Source organism: Cyanistes caeruleus, chromosome 5 (assembly GCF_971803275.1).
Source record: "Cyanistes caeruleus chromosome 5, bCyaCae1.hap1.1, whole genome shotgun sequence".
In the NCBI taxonomy this organism is placed as follows: domain Eukaryota; kingdom Metazoa; phylum Chordata; class Aves; order Passeriformes; family Paridae; genus Cyanistes; species Cyanistes caeruleus.
The window spans coordinates 36,729,823-36,751,142 of record NC_141705.1 but is presented as its reverse complement, the minus strand read 5'-3'; the positions used below and the strand labels follow the sequence as shown (position 1 = coordinate 36,751,142).

Below are 21,320 nucleotides of genomic sequence, written 5' to 3'. Positions count from 1 at the left end.
CCACCTTTGTGTTCTACTCTTCCAGACCTTTTCACAGCAGGTCTGGAGGAAGCTTTCGTTCCTTGCTCTGAATCACAAGGAGTTGCTTGTCAGAGGGAAGTGCTGGGAGAAGCTGGGCAGTTTGGAAGAGCACTCAGGAGCTCACATGCAGCTGATCTTTGGATTGTTGTGACCTGACCCTACTCATGGCAACAAGGCTAGAAAGATTATCTTTCCTTTGGTGTCATGTGGGTCCTTACAGAGCTCTGCTGTCTTAGTGGTAGATCGTATGAATCAATTCACACAAAACCACAGAGAGAAGTTCTCTCTGTGTTGGGAACATCAACTCTCAACTCACCAGTTATTTAAGGCCAGCAGGCATTGGATGCATGGTTTGTGGCAGCCAATATTAACTTTCTCTACAATAATGGAATATTTTTTTGCTAATTTGGACTTTGTGGGATTTAACAACATGAAAAAACACTCCATTGTATTACTGGTACATTGCTAGTGTTAGAAGAATTTTGTTTGAGGTTAAGAACCAAAATACAAAAAGCCAAACACGACTGATCTTCAGTTACTGTGTAATTTGTAACTGCAAGCTAATGGAGCTGTAAAAGTTTATACTTGCTGAGAAACTCCTTAGTTTTTTAAGTACATCTACAGCATTAGATTCTGTAAATATGTCCTTTCAGCATCCAGTAATAAGAAGAGTGTGAGTTGATTTTCTGTACTGAACAAGTAAAACTTGTTCAGTGGGAATACTGAATATGATGAGCACTTCAGAATAATAATAGTATTTAGGCACTTTAGGTGTAAAATCTAAATAATTTGTCTGTTTCTTGATACACACACAAATGCACATATGTTTTCTGCCTCTTTCTCTTTCACATTGAATTCAGTTGCATCCTCTAACTGCAGTGTTTTACCCAAATTGCATGGTTTGCATTTGCAAACTTACAACTGTCACAATGAATTTGTAAATAATTTGTCCATCTATATGCAGAAATAGATGTTTTTGAGTAAAGATGCAAGGCTGTGTTATAAATTCTTGCTAAATTCTTACCAGATCACAGGAATTACTGTATACAGAATTTTACATATGCCCTTGAAAACTGAGGCTGAAGAGAAGGAAAAGACAAAGGATGGGAGGCAGAGAAATAAAGCAGCAGCAGCAGCAGATTGGCAATGATACTTAATAATGTACTTAAAATTTTCACAGTTTTTTTAATGGGAAAAATGATACTTTTTCCTTCAAAATGGAGAGAATTAAAGTGAGTTTAAAGCATCAGCTTATGCTCTGTGGCATCTGGCAATATTCTGAGACCTGCAAGAAGGAGACTGAAGTTGCTGTGGCTTCGAGCAAAATGTTTCAGGTTGCTTTGTGATTTGAAATACTTGGGTTTGAGTTCAAAACAATTGTTTAGAAAAAATAACACAGATTTCCTACATTCTATAAAATCAACATAAAATTCTCCCTGAAGGATAAAAAATTAGCTTCTTGCAAAGCATTTTTAAAATTCTAATTTAAAATTATATTTTTTTATATCTGTTTCATTATGCATCTTTACAAAGCCATTAATGCTATGCATATGCAGCCATTTTCAAGCTCCTTTAATACTGTCAAATTGGTAGTGAGATACTTTTACTTGTGTGTAGAGCTTATGTGTAGCTTATTCTGATTATAGTGTAGATTTTGTTGTTGGCATCAGAATTATGGTGGGAAGGGAGAGTTACCTACTTTCTGCAAATACTATTAATTCTACTATTACTGTTCTAATTTTCTGCCTTTTTTTCCTATAGTCACACGCACAAGTTCCATAGCATCTGTACATTGTAATCATAAATGTTTGCAAAAAATTAATAATATGGAAGTGCATATGAAAATTACATGCACAAATTTTATATTCATGACACTGATAAACTGCTAGAACTGTATCGTGCTAATAATTCCATTGCAAAGTTGTGATGCTTCATAACTATGAAGAACTTAATTTTCTTGTAAAGTAAGGACTAGAAATGGAAATCAAATCATATTCTACAAAGATACGTAATGTGTTTTATCTCAAGTTTAAAAATTTTTTCAAAAAAGAGCTCATTGCCTAGAAGTATCAATTGAAAAAAGAACAAACCTAGTGTCATGAGATTATTAAATAATTGCAATCTGCTGATGAGATTCTGTAGGGAAAAAACATGTGTGACTGCAGTTTTATGAGGAAGGGGTAATGGAAGTGCTTCCACAACCCTACACATTGGAGAATACTGTATTTCTACATATTGAGAATATTTATATTGTAGATATTTCTACATATTGAGAATACTGTATTTCTGAATGATCAGTGTAAACATATGTGCTGAGAGACTTCCTGGGTGACCAGAGGAGGGGAGATGGAGCCCACAAGAGGAAATTAAAAGAGCTTCTCATGTTTTGTCATTGAGGAAAATGAAAAAAAACAAAACCAAACCTACAGCAAAAAACCACAACCCACCTGCAAACATACAGCACAGCTGCAGACTCCAAAAAATTAAAAATTGCTCAGGAATAGATCAAGTTGAAAATGTGAAGGTGGTTTTTAAATATAAAAATCATGCAGAAATAGTGTGTCAGAGCAATAATTAAGGGATGAAGAATCCTTGAAGACTGTTTAACTAGTTTATGAAGTAGACTAAGCAGTTTTTGAAGTAATAGGCAGCAGGAATCAGTGTCTTCAGGCTTTTCTTGCTGTTTCTCACTTAAATACTGTTTTGTTGAAGACACACTGAAAATAAACTCCAAAAAGTAGAGAGATAACAAACTCTAAAGGGCTAATTTATTTAATAATAAAGATTTGAGTTGGACAACAACTCAAAGTACAAAAGAGTTAAATTCTTGAATGACTTTCTGAATCAGTGTTTTGGAGCTTTGTGTTTTAGTGCTCTGGATGCTTCTAATGCTGCAGTGTTGTGGAAGTTCAGGGTGTCAGCCTTTTGCTTGGTTGTACTTTCTTTCATTTCTGATTTGGCTTGATTTAATTACGTTAGGTTTCTTTGAAACTGCCAAGTTACTCTGTGTGATAATACAGGTCTCTTATGCATAGGAGGTTGCAGACTTAGCATAAATATTCAGAAAGGGAATTTTAATAAGCAGATTTATTATGCGTACTGGGAACAATAATTTACAACCTAATGCCAACCAACTGTGTTTCAGGACACAGCCAGTGAATTAGGTGTCAGCACTTGCATATTTCAGTGATGGTTATGTACTTTTTAAGAAGTCTTCTAAGCTCTTACATGCTGTTTAAATACTTGATTATTACAGGAAAATCTGCCTCCTGATTTCTAAATCTATTCATTGTCATTTAGAAGAGTCAGAAAAGAGGAGGGCAGTTTGCTAGCAGTCTAAATCTCAGAAATTAATTTATAAGAAGTAGTCTGGGGTGTTTTTGTCATAAAAGATTCAGCTTGTTTTCTGAAGCTCCCAATGTCATTCTGACAGAAATATCTCATTAAAATGTTTCCACATGTACTATGTGAAAGGATCCCTTATACAAGTTTCAGGTCTCTTGGAGTGTGCCAGAAAGCATCCAAAGTTGGCTGCCTCTGGTGTTTGTACACAGGGGAAGCTACAGCAAAGGCTGGGCAGTGGCTGTGAAGGAAGGCTTCATTCTGGTGTGGGCACTGCAGCACCAGCAGGGCTCCTACAGTTGACCCTAACCATTGATATGCCCTTGTCTGCTGCAATGGTTGAAGCGTTTTTGTACCCAGTGAAAACAGTGTTGTCGGTGCTGATAACTGTGCCTTGTGAGAAGAGGCATTCTGCTAGCAGTGCAGGGCCCAGCCCTGGCCTTTTATTAGACTCATTATCAACTAATTGTGATGACTTGCTGTGCAGACAGTGTCCTGGTGCCACTTGCTGTGAGGATGATGTACAGCCTAGCGGCTGGGGTAACAGCAAAGGCTTTGAAAGCATGAGCACAGGAAGACCCTGTGCCCTGCTGATGGGCAATGAGAAGGGCACCTTGGACATCTAGGAAAAGGCTGGTTTTCTTTTAGAGTATTAGCCAAGCCAATGGGGTGAGGCAGTTTCCGTGCCTGGGGAAAGAAACACCTGGTGAGCGCCTTGCAGCAGGTGGTGCAGGCCAGAGGGTGGCAATTTCCTGCAGAATCAAATGTCTGACATAAGGACAAGATGGCAAGTGTGAGAGAGGGCTACCATCTCTTGACTCTCTCTCCCCTTCTGGATGAGCTCTTTTCAGTCTGTCTGCTTTGTCCTTGAGACCATCAAAATTGAGGTGACCATCAGCTCAGTGGAATCAGAAGATATGTCTAAAAAAGAAACCCACTTGAAAACCTTTCTTCTGTGGTCTAAAAGTGAACAGGTAATGTCTCTTATTTGACAGTGTCACGTCTCTGTAAGCTCTGTCATACATCCACATTGCACCTTACTGACAGAATATCCTTAGCTCACATATTGCAAGTTGTGTTTGGCAGACTTCTGGGTTGCAGAGTAGCAGAAAAAGTGCAAAATTCAACAAAGGCAACTGCAGGGTCCTGCTCCTGGGGAGGGAATAACCCCAGGCACCAGGCTAGGGGCTGATCTGCTGGAAAGCAGCTTGTGGAGGACCAGGGGGTCCTGGTGGACACCAAGCTGTCCCTGAGCCAGCAGTGTCCTTGTGGCCAAGAAGCCAATGGTGACCTGAGGTAAATTAGGAAGAGCATTCCAGCAGGTCAAAGAAGGTGATCCTGTTCCTTTACCTATCTCTGGTGAGTCCTCATGTGGAATGCAGTGCCCAGTTCTGGACTCCTAAGGACAAGAGAGACATGGAGGTTCTGGAGCACATCCAGTGAAAGGTGAGAAAGATGACTGAGGGGCTGGAGCATCTCTCTTATGAGGAGAGGCTGCGGGAGCTGGGCCTGTGCAGCCCTGAGAAGGAACAACTGAGAGGGGACCTCATCAATGTCTGTCAGTATCTGAAGGGAGGGTGCCAAGAGGATGGAGCCAGGCTCTGCTCAATGGTGCCAAGCAATAGGACAAGAGGCAATGGGCAGAGGATGATGCACAGGAAATTACACCTGAACTTGAGGAAGAACTTCCTTACTGTGTGGGTGACTGAGCACCAGAACAGATTGTCCAGGGAGGTTGTGGAGTCTCCCTCACTGGAGATACTCAGGAGCTGTCTGGATGCAACTCTGTGCCATGTGCTTTAGGATGAGTCTGCTTTTGAGCAGGGAGGCTGGATCAGATGGTCCCCTGTGGTCCCTTCCAGCGTGACCTGTTCTGTGATTGTGGGGGGCACAGACACATCTCTTAGAGCACCCTACACTCTAGTAGGCTGTAATAGACATACATGTGAGCTGCATGACTGAGGAATAGCATGCATGGAATGCAATGGGTAGAGGTGAGCTGTAAGATTGAATTTCACGTTCTGAGGAGTGCTTTGTTCTGGTCCAATGCCAGTAATGGCAATGTGGAGCGTTTTACCTATAGGACATTGACTACTGATCATTGCTTGCTGGCTACTAGCTGCAGGGTGGTGCCAGATCCACTCTAGTTTCCAGCAGGAAAAACCTAGTTTGTGCGGAGAGAATTGTAATTCCAAAGGTGAAGATAGTCAAAATCACTAAAGATTACTCAACATCTTCCTTATTTTTTTTAATAACCATATTTTATTCTATTTTCAATCGTTTCCCTGTCCTAGATTATAGAATAGAGAAAGGCTTATTTTTCAGTATGACTGAGAACCAGTTCATATTACTATAGGGAGTCTGACAAATTTGCAAGCAAGAAGCTGGAGTGATCTGGAAGGTTCAAGAAAACAAGAGTACTTTTTCTTCATGAGTTACTGAATATAAAAGACTGATTATGTCTTTTGTTTTTGTGGAGGACAGAACTCATCATCACAACACTACCAACAACATCAATCTGAACAACCCGACAATTTAAAAGTATTCTGTCATAGCTTGTGGTTGTGTAGTTGTTCAGCTCCTTTCTCTAGAGTGAAATAATCTGATGCAGTATTGAAACTGCCACCAAGAATTGTTAATGTATAATTTATCTTTGCAATTAAAAAGCATTTTTAACCAAGTGTCACAACACAGTGACAAGTAAATTAGGCTGTGATTTACATTACAGTACTTTGCAACTTGATTTAGTGTCACCCTGGAGGAACTGACAAACAGCCCCAGTGGAGTAAGACAGTGCTTTCAGTAAAGAATGAATTCATTTCCCATGTGTTAGCAAGGATTGAAAGATAGTTACTGCCTGGTATTGAAACAATGATTCATATTTTTTGTTTGTTTTCTAACATGTTAAGCAATATAATAGCAAAAATTTCTAGACAGAAAGAATACTTGGGTCAGACACAGTGATTGATAATTCATTGTTTTTATAAAAAAAGTTTTAGTTAAGCTTTTTTGTTTTTCTTGATATAGTAAGAGAGGAAGATGAATCTGGTTATTTTATATTTTCCTTAGTCATTGTCTTAAATTGGGAGATTTGGAATTTCAGAACATGAAAACCATGAAGGAGAAGTCAGCTTAAATATTGCTAAATATAACTCACCAAAGGTAAGTTAAGTGAAATACACCATTTGATTTAGAAAAAAGAAAAAAATCATCAGTAATATCAAATATTCACTACATTAATATTTTGGGATATCATTCACTCTTGGTTTGGGCAACTTTCATGTTTTCTGGTCTTACCTTCTTTCCAGTGAGAGAGTGCTATTACAGAAAATTTGTGTGAGGATATAATGATGGTGGGATTTTTGTTGAGAGAAAAAGGCTCTTACACAATGAGCTAAATGGGTAATTCATTCTGCTAATTTACAGTTAGCAATTTCTATATGAACAGGGATAGAGTGAGGTTTACCTGTACTGTAAACTTGCTTTGTTCCAGTTACTGGAGGCAGCTGAGTGAACTTCTCATTGTCCCGGCAGTGTGAGAAGTGTTCCTGCAGTCTGTGGAATAGTTGCAGTCATTAGAGGTGGTTAAGCAAAACCATTCCTACAGTGGGAAGGAATCACATAATCCTAGAATATCATGAGCTGGAAGGGACCCACAAGGGTCTGCATCATGAAGACATCCACAAGGAGCTTGCATTATTATGAGAGATTCCTGACAGTCAATCCCTTAATCCACAGTAACAGAGATTTTTCTCCTCAGGTCCCTTTAGATTCTCTTCAAGAAAGATGATGAAAAAATGAGAACAGATCAATATTATCCAGGTACAAACAAGTTAAGAAAGGTAACACCAGTTCCACATTCTAAGTGCATTAACTGCCTTTGACAGCGACTTACCACAGTGGATATCCATGTTCAAATACACAGCAGCAGAGTAATCTCGTGAGTAGGAGCTCTGAGGGCATGCTGTGTCCTGCTTACTCTAAGGTCACAAACTCACGAGAGACTGCAGGGAAAGAAGTGTTTTCATAGTTTATAGAAGTTTCCTCACCATTTTTTTCAAATCAGAATCTGAGCAAATGGTGTCACTTTTGGCAAAAAGTGTAATCCTTTGTATGACAGAGTGATTTGGCGCTACTATGACTTGGTCTCAAGTGCCAGCTGTTGCTATATGAAATATAGGTAAAAAGAAGACAGATCTAGCACCCAATGGTACTTCTAAGAGCATTTTCTACTTGATGGGTTATTTGCATTCATCTTACTCACCTGCAGTAGTGCCTTAATAAAGTGTCCTCAAAGCTACTGAAAGAAATGGACTAATTTGGAAGGAATTACATGGCAGTTTTTTTCCCCCTTGGAATATTAATTCACCCCTAATACAAGCTGTGGCTTATAAGGTCTTGTTAGGCAAATTCTTTTCCTCAAGCAAAAGAATGGTAGCAAGAAGGCAAGATTATCAATTGCAAAAATGCTATTATTATTATTATTATTATTATTATTATTATTATTATTATTTTGGTAAAGCTCAGGTGTAGTAGCTTCATTTCCTGATTTCTCAGGTGGAAGGCTTGAGTACTTGGTGTTGTCTGCTCCAGATCACTGTAAGCCAGAAAAGAAAAGCAGCATAGAGTGAATTTTCTTTCTTGAGGAAATCTACTTCTGTTCTGCTCCTGCTGTTAGTGTAGTCAATAACAGGACTGACTTCAGAGCTGGAAGCTGAATCATCTTTGGTCTTTGCTATACAAAAGTCAGGGAGCAGAACAATGATAAGGCTGGAGCAAAAGGTGTTTATTTTACACTGACATGCCTCTATTAGGAGGGCTATGCACTGTCACAGTGAAGAAGGAAAACACTTCTCTGACCTGGCCAACTAGAAAAATCCTAATCTCCTGCACCCTTTGAAGGTCTTGGAAGTTATTGATCTTTGAAGTTTTTATTCCTCTCCCCATGCCCTCCACCTTTGAATTCTCATAAGATTCTTTTTTGGATGCTGATGACCTCATAAATACATTGAAAAGATTCTTAACAGAACTTGAACAGTGCCCATTCGGTGCCTTTTTTTCTGGGAGATCCAATTAAAGTAATTGAGATATAAATCCAGATGGATGGCAAGCTTTGTAAAGTGAGCGCTTCATACTGAAAAGCTGGGTTGACTAATACCTGGTCTTTCCCAGTTTTGCTATTAGAAAAACGTATTTTCTACTAAAAAGAAAATAGGTAAGTCCTCCTTTCAAAAGCTATGAATTACTGTTGAGAGCACAGGAGCTAAGTTTGATGTTGCTGATTTTTAGAGATGTGACTTGAAAGGCAGCCAGCCTTTTGGATTTTCTCTGCTTCAGTTAATGAGTGACCTGCAGGCATCTTGATTTGTGCCCTCCTTTCTTTTTCTCCATGGCATAGGTCAGTATTATGGAAAACCTCTTTTGTCTACCTAAAGTGTGTTTGATTTATACGTGAAATACTGTGTTATTGTCCAATGTAAGATAGATTATAGGAGGGACATTACCTGAATGTGCATTGTTTTCTCAAGGTACCTAATGATATCTTTGCAGTGTTAATCTCACGATGTGAAAGAGTATGGGTGGCAAGCACTATAGAGAAAAGGCAAATCTTGTAGTTTGTCTTAAGTACTGACTAGAGAAGCTGCTAGCAAACCAGGCCAAGGAAAGGGACTGATTTATTTACCTGTTTTGTGTGTGGCATAGAAACAGAGATATTTGTGGACTTAGGTTTAGAACTGTACTTACAAAAGTAAAATATAGGAGATATTAAAAGTTAATCTGGTTGAAACTAGCTGGAGGCACAAATGGGTTTCTCTATTCCTTTATCTCTGCCTTTCTCCACAGATCTGAGAACTAGTAAGAATTAACTGCTTGGAGCTGGGCAATACTTTCCATAATATTGTGTGTGGTTTATATGTTTATATACAAAATAAGCTGGCTATCTACTGTGATTTAACACATTGATGAATTGAACTCATTTTCTGATGCGGTTACAGTGGATTAGAAACATAAAAGAGGCAGTGGGAAGGGAGAAAATATGAAAGTGATGGGGCAGGAGACTTCAGGAGGAAGGTGATGTGACAGTGGCAGGAAAGAATCCTTCCTTAAAAAGGAAAGCATTTATTACCAGTGAAAAGCTAAAAGCCTGGAACTGAACAAGAGTGTGAAAAAAGAAAATCACATCACCTTTGAGTTTTCTGCTACAAAGGAGGTTGCAAGACCTTTATTGCAGGACGTGGTCAAGGAAGAAGGAAGCAAAAGGAAGGTGAAGGAATTTGCTCTCATTTGTTTTGTGTCTGTTTAGTGTTCTAAAATCCACACTAAATACACTAATCGCACTGTTACAATTCTTGTTAAAACCAACAAAAACCAAGAGGCAGGTTTCTATGATATGTTTTTATTTAACCAGTTTGGGAAGGTGATGGAAGAAACAAGCATTTAAGAATTAAGGAACAAAATATTTTTACAAAGTATGTTAAAGCATGTATAATTTCCAAGGCAGTTTATTTTAATTGATTATATCACACATTGGTAATTTTTAATTAACCTCAGCTCAAGTAAACTAGATTGCACAATCTTTCCTAAAAAAATCTGAGATTTTTTTTAAATTGTAGGAACATTCACAACAATGTCTGAATATAATAGGAGCTTAATTTAGAATAGATATAGGAGCTTAATTTAGAATAGGCATAAATACATTTAGAGTATGTTGCTTTATATAATTATACATCCTTAGAGCTATTTCATTTCTGGTCAACTATACGGAGTATGAAGGCATTTAAGTTTATTCAGTGTAAAGATAGATGAGAAAAGGAAAGGGTCTGCAGTATTAATGCATTTATTTTAGCAGGAAACAGCATAATGGTAGTGATTTGTAGAGAATAATAATTGATAAATGTTGGGATAGATTTTGGATTAATTTTTTTAACTAGGAAATTGGTATTAGGTGGGATGATATTGTGCTTCTGTACTCTCAAATTCAGTTTGTTTCTATGTTCTGGTCTTTCAGCCTTATCCAAGTAAACATCTTTGTCCTAAAATTTCTCTTCATCCTCCTATGGCATGCAGTGGAACTCCTTAGCACTGTGTTATAAAGGCACAGATGAGTTGCACCACAGCCTTCACATTGCTTCAAGTATATTGAATTAAAAAGCACAAAATTATGTCTTGGGCCACAGAAGGCTCCCAGCTGGGGCCAAGCAGCAGCCAGGAAGGTCCTTCTGGGAGCAGTGTGCCTGTGAGCCGCCCTGGCCTGAGAAGCCACTTAGTTCTACTGCCAGAGGCTGTTGCCAAGTGTGGAAACATGCAATGAGGTAGATACATATCGGAAAAATCTGTGATGTAATCTGTTTGATTTTACAACAATTTTGAGAATTGTTCTCAAAGCCAACAGCTGCTGTTCAGCATGGAGTTGGGAACTACCAACACTCCCTAAGAGCCCAAGTAAAATGTCTGCTGTCTCTTGGCTGATAGCAGTGCCTGTCTGGATGAGCTTTATTTTTCATCTGTTTCTATCGAGCTCAGAGAAGTCCTGCAGACAGTGTAAGTTAAAACAATCTGACATTTTGTAAAGCAGAGGAGAACTGAAGCAGGCAGGAAATAGAGTCACTTTTTGTAGGAAAATACAGAAGTATACAAATGTGCATTCAGGGACACATCTTATTGGGAAACTAACTACAAGTAATAACAGAGAGAAAAGGTTTACCTGTGTGAAAGAGCAGTATTGTGTATTTTCGAGACCCAAGCTTGCAATTACATTTGTTATGCAATCAAGATCATGCTTTTCTTATTGGCATTCTTTCTAATTGTTGAAAATTTATTGTTTTGTTAGATTCTCAGTGTATCTGAAATCTCTCAGTGGCGCTTCCAGCATTTGCCAGTTTATATTGAGAAGTAACTGCAGTGTTTCATTCCCTTTTTGGTCTCTGTTTCTCCTTCTTTTTTTTTCCATTTATCTTTCTTCAGAAAACTATGGTAGATGTTGTATTTATGTACTAGGTATGATTCTTTTTAGCTGTGATCATCCCAACCAAAAGCGTTCGTAATGTTTAATGTCACAGGGGGAGGAATGAGACAGGGCTGATTCTATGGCTGTGGAATTGAAATTCAAAAGATAGACACATTTAATGTATAACATGTCTGTGTTAGATATGAATGTTGGTGTATATAAATCTAGTAATTACTTTGTTTATAAGTACATTTTATTTTAGCTAAGAGAATGGAGAGAAAAGTACTAATACGAGGCATGCTATAAAACTATCTGATCTTGAATTCTTATCTTTTTAATATGCTGTAATAGTCTACTCATTGTAGTTTGGTTGCAGAATTGCAAATTCCAGCCATATAAAAGATTATGACAGCCCTAACAGTTTACATGATTCATTTTCAATTAAAAATATTCCAGAGAGATACAAAATTGCAGACAAACACTTAAAACACCTGTATCAGATTTTAAGTGGTATAAAGTGTTGTAATTTTACTGACTTCAGGAGTAATTCTAACGTGTTGAGGAACTTGTCTCTTTGAATCTTCAATAATTTATCACACTACTGGAGTTCAGGGAAAATTGCTGTTAAATTCTACAAAGCTGAAAGAAAATGCAAAAACTCTAGTGGAAAAAAAACATTGAAATGAATGTTTACAATAAATGACATTTAACATCATGTTCATGAACGAAAATGTTTATTGATTCAGTTTATATAACAGAAAAAGCATTGTATTTTAATACTCAAGGACTTCTGAAACTGCTTAAGGAGACACTGAGCAGATTATGGTGAATCTTCTTTGGAGGAATCCTTCAGTGTTTGGTCTTTCAGTAGCAGCTTTAAAGATTCATGTGCTGTTGCAATATCATTTTTGATACACCATATTAAAAAAGCTATGATTGTAAACCCTGTCACTGAGTGAAATCCCTAAGATGAATACCAAGATAGAACTTTTTTTTTCCCCTGAAATTCCAATAAGTGGCATATGTGATGCTGATAGCACCCTTCCAAAGAGAGAAACAGGAGAGTTGGTGGACTTAGAGCAAATCTGTTTGTTTCCTGGGAATATTTTGTGTGAATCCTCCTACACTGAAAGCAGACCCAATGAGCATTAGCCATAGGTGACATGTGGTATAGGATGCTGTATGTGGACGACTCAGTAAACAAAGTAGGGACATGAAAATGGCCAGTGAAATGCACTGTTTACAGGCTGGAAAATGGACTACATCAATAAGAATAAAGTGGGTTTTTTTCCTTCACAGAAAAATTAAATAAAGTAAATTTACAAGTGAAAACACACAGATAGAATGTCCAGCAGAAGCACAAAACTTTGTATGCCTCCATGAAGTGTTTTTTATGCACTTGTTCATTTTTATAATTTTATAGTGGATGGCTAAGCAATATAGTCCCTGGAGCTTTTAGACTGATTTATTTTATTCTAAGAATGATTAAATCTGATAGTCAACAGAAGAAAGGAAGAAATAAGCAGATTATTGCATTTGTTCTTTGTAATTTGGATTCCATGGGAATGCCCATGAGGAAGTATGTTCTATGTAGACATTTAGAACTGAGTGAAGCAGCTCATAGTTGTAAACTGTAAGCTATTTAAAGAAATAGTCAGAAATAAAAGAAAAAAATCCCGACTTTGCAGACGAGGAAGTTACTTTGGATGCAGTGAAAATAAAAGATGATCTGCAGGAGGGGGAGTAACAGCAGTGCATTAATGAGCTCTGAAGGAGAGAGAATGGCAAAAAGAATTGCTAACTCACTGTTGCACATATGTAGGACTTTTAATTGAGGCTGCACTCACTACTTTCAAGGACAGTGAGTTAGGGTTTAATTGCTGATTTTATGAAGGCATCAACTGGGATGCCTCAACAGTTTTATTTTGAATATCATCCCGGTAGTTTTGTGCAGTTGGTAGCATTCTGTCTTTTTTCCTGATCTTTTCATGCTCATGCCACTTCTTTCGGAGTGTAGGACAGCTGGGGGAGACAGACATCTGGTGTAATGGAACTTGTCATTAAGAAAGATTCAAGTATTGGAAGATTAGCGCTTAATATTTAGGTATTTTTGTTGTGTGAGTTTCTTCTTCTCCCCTTCCCCTCCCACCCCCAATGGAATACTTTACTGAAGCCTGCTCAGTAGCTAAAGGTTACTTTTTTTTTTTTTTTTTTTTTTAGTGAAAGTTTATTTTTCAGCTTGAGATGGGCTGTGCCTGCCTCATTCATAGGCAGGGGCAGAATCATGTAGGGGTTTGTTTTGTGTGTGTGGAGATACTGTTGCAGCTGTGTGATATTATGAAGTTACATTGTTGCACAGATTGTACAACCAAATTAAGAACTCCAAGTCAGGCCCCACCTAGCCTCCATGATTATAGCAAAGGAATAGAGTTCTGAAACCCTAATCCATAAATTTGACCTGGTTGTTGAAAGTGTCTTAAAACTTCTAGCCTGACTTGAGTGTCAGTGAGAGAGATTTGGATGGGAGTCCCAATAAGAACTGGATTTCTTATTTCTAGTGGCTGCCATTTTATAGGTTTTTAGAGAAAATCAGCAGAGATGCTGATTGCTGAGATGCTGATTTGGATGCTGAAGCACAGAGCTTCCAGTAACAGTTAAAAATACAACCTTCATGTTTGGAGAGAGAAGGAAAAATAAAATCTCTGAAAACCATAATCTTTATCCCAAAAGAGTATAAGAGATTTGCATGCTGTGAATACAATAGCATGCATGCTAATGCAACACTATCAGTACAGTGATCTTGTGCTTTATTGAATTGCATTCCACATTTTGGGCTTATCTAAATTTGTTAATTAAATACTGCATTTAAAATTTGAAAAAGTATGTTTTCTGTGCATTAAGGTCTAACAAGTGTGACACACTGCTTATCTTCTAGTCATCAGCAATTTGTCTTAAAGCAAATTTTAATGGCAGTCTCTGCTCTTTCCTGAATATTTTGAAAGGAGTCTTTAAAAATAGAAACTGTAGCTAGAGCAACTGGTAAAAGCAGCAAGAAACACCTGAAGAAGTTTTGTCAAATGTGGTGTTTCAAAGTTTCTATTTGTCACCATAATTAGGAATACTAGATCTTACAAGGTTCTCTAGATGTGCATACTTTTTCTACTTGAAGAAAATACCCACTAGTATACAGCTGGTCCATGTATGTGCCATTTGGCAGCAGGAGCTCTTTGGGATTCATATCTGATGAAGCATTTCAAAGCCTACTTACCTCTAAGCCCAGGATTTTAACCCAGCAATTTCAAAATTGGGACAGTGTGTCAATATTGATAAAATGAGGTGTGAGAAGTTTTAAGTTAAAAAAAAAAAGGGGTAGAAATAAGGAACTTACCTACTTCAGGTTCTGAAAGAGGTTCCTTCGAGAGCATTGGTCTGGGTATGAGCAATGCACCATTGTTGCAGCTGAGAGGGATCCAAAACTGTATTAGCTGTGCATTGCAAAGAAAACAAAAACTTTTGTGTGTTTGTAAAGTTACAACTTGAACAAGTTCAAATTAATGTCCTGCTTGATTAAATTAAGAATGACTTCCCTCAGCAGCCCACCTAAAATGCCAGATACTTGAGTTGGTACTGCCCAAGTAACTAAATGTAACTGGTATCAGTTATGATGATTGGAGATTAGTAATGATGTGTAACAGAAACTCCTGGATTTGAAATTCCATCTACTTTGCTTGTTTATGGTGCCATTTGTTAATTTGGCTCTAACTCTGGTATTTTAGGCCTATCCTGTATAAACCTCACCTGAGTGGAAACAGCAAAGACCAAAGTCTTCCCCAGATGAAAATCCATGATCACAGATCTTAAGGACGGAGAGCATTATTTCAGGCACCACACCAAACTATTGCTTACAGGCATGTCTGTAAGTCTGTCATGTCATAGCAGGATTTATATGCTGTGTATGGTTTCCAAGGTGGCTTTAGGGAAAAAAACTCCTTAACAGGAGATCTGTGATAGTGGAAACACTTGCTGGATGCCGTGAATGGGATGGATGTTTTCCATGAATGGAGTTCCAGTCTTTCCATTATAATGAGGTTACTCTTCCAACACAGAAATCATGTGTCCAACTTCTCTACAGTGACCATTGGAATTCCTTGTTAATTGGAGCTAGTGAAAATACGAAAACCAGTGAAGTTACTCATGTATGGGAGGACTTGCATATTAAATATATAGCATAAGTGTTGGTGTGTTTTTTCTCAAAAAAAAACCCCAAAACAATAATTCCCTGTTATATGTGTACTTTAAAAGAAAAAGTGATTGTGTGAAGTCTGGTGAAGGTATTTTGGTTCTAAAGTACCATAGAATAATCTGATCTAATCAGACATAGTAGTTGGTGGCATAAGGAATTTTGTCTAGACAAATGAAAATCTATTTCAGAGGTATTACTTGAATATAATTTAAAAATAAACCTCATACACAGCACAGTTATCTAGTAGCATTTTAGAAATATAAAGCCAAATTTTCCTAAAGTTTCCAGTATCTGTCTTATGTTGCTGATGATGTAATGTGTCTTCATGCCAAAGGGCCAGGGTTTGCCCAGATGGATGTGTGCAGCTGTTCACTCTCTAGGTAGTGACCTTTGGCATAGATGTATTCCAAACCCTAACAGATGTTTGTTTCACGACCGTGCTGTGGAAATACAAAGTGCAAAAGGCAAATTTCTAACAAGAAAGTGCTGTCACAATCTTACAGCATTCCAGAGTAAACTTTGGAAATCATTGCTCCATCATTTTAAACCACTGTTTAATTAATTCATTAGTTTAGCTAATGAAAATGTTACCAAATTATTCCTTTATAAATTAATTTAATTCATTCTAGTGAAAAAAAATGGTGTGAAAAAAACCATATCTAATTATTAGTGAATGCTACTGCAATTAAAATCCTTTCTTCAAATAGGATACTCTTATGTCTTAAAACAAGATTTATTCTTAAGAAAATTTCTTCTTTTCCTGACATAGAATCTTTGTAATTTCTTAGATCTGTAATTTTTATAACTAGGTAACATTGATGGACTTAGCATTTTTGTTTGTAAATTCGTACATAGCATATCAACCATCTTCCTAAAATGTAGTGCCAAGAACCTCAGCTTTGAAATACCAGGGACAGATTAGTGTAGAAAGTAGGGATCTTTACAGTCCTTTCTAATACAGGCTTTAAAATTATTCACAATGCTTCTTGTTTATTATCAGCTATAGATAAAACACAATTCCGGCAAAGTTTTAAAAAAAGGTTTTATGAAACACCGTATTTTATATATGCATATATCTGTATATATGTATACATATGGTAAAAATACTGTTTCATTCAGTGGTAAAAATACTGTTTTCTAACATGGTCTGATAATGTATTCCTTAGGAGCACAAGTAAGTTACATTTTTGAAAAGCTACCCATGCTTAAATGGAAGTAACATATATTCCCTGATTCACAGGTGATTTAAACACCTAAGATCCACATCCTTAGAGAGCTAAATCTTGATTTTTTAAATTCAGCTTGGGAGCCTAACTCTATCTGATTAATGGAAAACAAGATCATATGTAAATCAGTAGGACATACCATTTTGAGTCCTTCCATTTGTATTTATAAATATTTTTCCATAATTTCTATAAACAATATGCATTTATCTTAGAATTTACTGGAAGACTGAGGATGTTTGCTGTCTTATAAATATACCTTTTCAAATCTGAAATCAGGTTAACTCATTTAATATGATTTTTTTTTATGCAGTTCTTGCTAATAATGGTTAATACAGCATGTTGTAAGATCTCATAATTCTCTCCTAGCTGTTTAAAAGTGAGCCATGCAATTTACAGTGTAAGAGTTTAAATTATGAATTTCATCAGTTGATTACAAATTATTGCTAAAATGATTTTTTATAACCATATATTTCTTACGTTATTAATTTTCTCAAATTGCTGGGTTCTGGCAATAAATTTCATAGGAACATTAAATGCCACTTGAAGCAGCTGTTCTTCCAGAGTACTGACGCTCCTTCTTGCAAGTTTATTTTATTTTATCTCTGCTTAAACTTGTATATTGAGCAGTCCCATTATTTTAAAGGAATATGGCAAAGTGGACTGCTTTAAAATTAGAGGGTTCCCATCGTTGCCTATTGTTGAGGAAAATAACAGGGAAATGACATTGTGATGTCTCTTACTGGTTTTATATATTAGGTAAGCAGAAAAATAACTGTGATAAAGATTTCATACTGCTGGCAACTTTTATCACTATGACAAGATTAGCATGACTGTTACCTTACATGTAGGTGTACAAGATTTGATATCCAGGGAATATAATTTCCAAATGAAACCTAAGATACAATGAGGGCATGACTGGTGTTGCCATTCATTTCTAGTTACAGGATATTGTGTTCAATCTTAATTGGCAGTGCCTTAAATTAAAGCTGAGATTTTGTTGTCTAAGTGGCAAAATCTTCACTATGTAGAGACAGCAAAAAGAGAAGGGTTCTCTGTTCTGGCTTCAGATGCATGTATCTCATTTACAGTCTTCTCAATTTTCAGTAGTAGTAATTATAAGGTGGGAAAAAATGGCCATTTTAGTTATTTGTAATGTGATTATGTGTTCCTAATTATGTGTATGTATGTATCAAAATGATAGAGTTTATGAATTAGAGTAACTGCACATTTTATCATGTGATATCCTTACCTTTAGCTGATATAGCTATAGTTGTTACCTGTTTCATTGTCTGGTAGAAAAAAAATGAATAAAATAAATGCAAGCAGAAGATTCTCAGGTCCAGAGTAAGTTTTACATGTTCAGACTGAAATTCCACCATTCCAAATTGACATAATGAGAATGGCAGCATGGATATAGTTTGGTGGATACTCCTAAAGCAAAAAAGTCCAAAGATCTCAAGTGCCAGATTACCCTAGCAAAGGATCTTAAATGCAGTGCTTAAAAGCCATCTGAAGCACAGGAAGTTAAATGTCATTACAGGAGAAAGTGTGATCCTCTTCATTATTTGGTTTGAGCACAGTATGTATGATGAGAGTTTTAACAGGAGGCTGGGTTATTGTGTACTGTCAGTTTTCAAGCAAGCATGTCATTCTAGGTATTGGTAATTGAGGGGGCAAACTCAGAATTTCTGTGTAAAGGATTAATGTTTTCTGCTGTTTCAAAGTCTATTTGTTTTCAGCAGTGTCTCTTTTCATACACTATTTCCTTAATGGAGTGCCCTCTGATGAATTCTGTCTTCTGTGAGAATGATAGGTGCTCATATTTTTAATACACGTAAATTTGGGGAGTCCTGACTGATAAACAGTGTTCATTTTATCTGACTAAATTCCATAGAGGTACTGTCCATGATCTCCGTAGCCAGACAATCCAGCAAATACTTATGTGAAGTATTAACAAACAGGATGAAAATTTGGGCTGTGAAGTGTGAATCTGCCTCAATCCTTGCTGTACATATTGGCATATATTTCTTAATCTGGCATAGGATTCTCCCATTTCTAATCAGTGTAGCCTGATGCCCCTGGTTTATTGTGAGTGTGCTAGCACATAGCTGCTGATCCCATGTGGTCTGGGTTTGCAGGCTGAGCCTAGAAAGTCTAAGGACTTGTGATGGTGTTAGATTCACTGCTCAGGTGTCAATTTTACTGCACAGTGAGCTCATCTTGGATATGCTGGGACTCTCTATTAGCACACACCCAGTCATGTGCTTATGTTTCTGTAAGTTGTGGCTTTATCTTCTTTACTCTGGACAAGTTTCTGAGGGGAATAAAAGCAGACTGCATGTTCTGACTTTAAACCTTTTGAGTGGTTGCATACATATTTGTTTTGTGAGCAAAATGCTCTTTTTTTGCAGAATTGAGCTGTTAGAATGATATTTGATTTAATGTTTGTAGAATATCAAAGGGAAGTTGAGATGGCTTATTGTGAATTTTTCCTTTTATTGTTTGGTCTAGCTGAGCTGGAAAGGTGTTGGTAACATCCCCAGTGTTTGGGTACTGCTGGGCAGGGCTGGCAGAGCATCAACGCTGTGTCTCAACATTCCCCCATCAAGGGGCTGGGGCTGGGCAAGATCCTGGGAGGGGACACAACCAGTTATCCAGTTACTCCTGTGTGGGACATGGAGTTTGCCAGCTGCACTGCTTATCTCTTCATTTTGCTGAGTTTGGGAACATGTGCTCAAACAAGCAATGGCTCTGTGCTTTGCCCTGACACTGACAGCCTAGTTATGCAGGAGGAGCTGTCTTGTGTGGACAGTGAGGGAATGGACCTCCTCTTCCCTGCCTGAGATTGATGTGAATGCTTTTATAATGCAGGCTTCCATGGTCATTACTCGTCCTTATTTGTGCTGCTTAGTACTGTTAATGATACTAATACTGTTGGCACACTATAGGGTTTGTGAGATCTGGTGTCATCCTGTTGTAAGAGAAAACAAATTTTAGGTGAGGAGGTACTGAAATCTGCCCTGAGGCATCCAGTTCCTGGCTGGCAGGGTGTGTGGAAGGATTTGGGCAGGTTCCCAGAGTGGTTATCAGCTCCCATTACCTGGGACTTTACACCTGAACAGGTAACCAACCCTGGCACACTGAGACATGACTTGATAAAAGGCTGCCTTGCCTACCCCAGTGAAAACCAGCAGCTTCTCACCCTGTACTGGGACTGTAGTATTCTGTAGAGTGCTGATCTGTTATGGACACTATGGCTCAGATAGGGACTCAAACAACAATTACTACAGTAATTGCCCCAGTAGTTTAGAAAAAAAAAAAAAAAGAAAAAGAAAAAGGATATGGCAAGCTACATGTTCATATCATCCATTAGAAAGGGAGAAAAAAGAAGAAGCAGAAGGGAAATTAGAAGAGGGATCAGACTGAGAAGCCAGTCCTTCAACAAAGAAATGGAAAAGAGTGAAACAAATCAAACAGGAAACCAGTTACCTGGTCTCTGACATCATCAGAACTTCAAGACTTGTGAAAAGATTACAGTTGCTCACCAGGTGAGTGGATTTCTGCCTGGCTGTTTCGATGCTGGCACAACAGGGCCGACAGCCAGCTGTTACGAGGTCATGAAGCCAAACAACTGGGATCCCTTGCTAGAGATCTGGGATCAGAAAGAGATCTGGGATCTTGAAAGAGGAATCAGAAAAGAAGAAGCAATTTGCAGTCTCTGGAGATGGCTCCTCAAATGTGAGGGCAAGATACCTGCTTAAGGAAGATCTTGTGAACTCCCTAGGGAAGTGGACCACTGCAGATGGCGGTATCCAGTGCTTGAGAGAATCAACAGCGCTGGAAGTCGTCTGTAGCAATCTAAAAAGTGGTAAGGTCTCTAAAGATCCAGAGGATGTCTATTGCTCAATGGCCACATGGAGGAAAGTGGTTCCAAGTGCCCCCACATCATATTCCAGCAGCTTGGTAGCAGTGTATTACCCACAAATGGATGAATCAGTTATAGAGAAGGGGCCCTCCTGTCTCTCTAACACAGAGGAAAGTGGGTACTTTCACATCCCTATGGGCCAGCACCTCAGCTCTCAGGGGCAGCCCAAAAGGTCAGAGTCAACCTCCACACTTTTCAAAGCAAAATCCTGGAGTATTTCAGTCTTCACTCATGTCAAAATGTGGTTGAATGGTTTGCTTTATGGCTTCAAGAATTAATTGTCAGTCTAGGACAGTGAGTATTTCTGATGAGTAAAGAATTTTCCCATATGAGGAAAATGTTTCTCATGCTGTCTCTAGATGTGCACATAACTTTATTTCCAGGTAGACTGCATAACAAAAGCAGCATAAGAAAACAGTCTTTGAATGAGTTAGGCATAGGGTTGTCTTTTTTTTTGTGAGGCATTAATGCATGAAGAAAATGGGCCTAGGTATTTGAATTTTCCACAACTGGGCATATATTTGAAAGGAGATGGTCACAAGAGTGATACAGCTAAATGTCATAATAGTGAAAGAGGAGGATGTGACAAACCCTAAGTTGCCTGTGGGATGGGAT

At 37.8% G+C, this 21,320-nt stretch overlaps 1 protein-coding gene and 1 pseudogene across 2 annotated transcripts in view; both read left to right on the top strand.

The window, feature by feature from the left end:
• The window catches only part of GALNTL6 (polypeptide N-acetylgalactosaminyltransferase like 6), a 424,227-nt gene that overhangs the window by 32,320 nt on the left and 370,587 nt on the right, over positions 1-21,320 (top strand). The gene's annotated exons all lie outside the window — the stretch shown is intronic.
• LOC147653046 (uncharacterized) lies at positions 4,819-20,983 on the top strand (annotated as a pseudogene).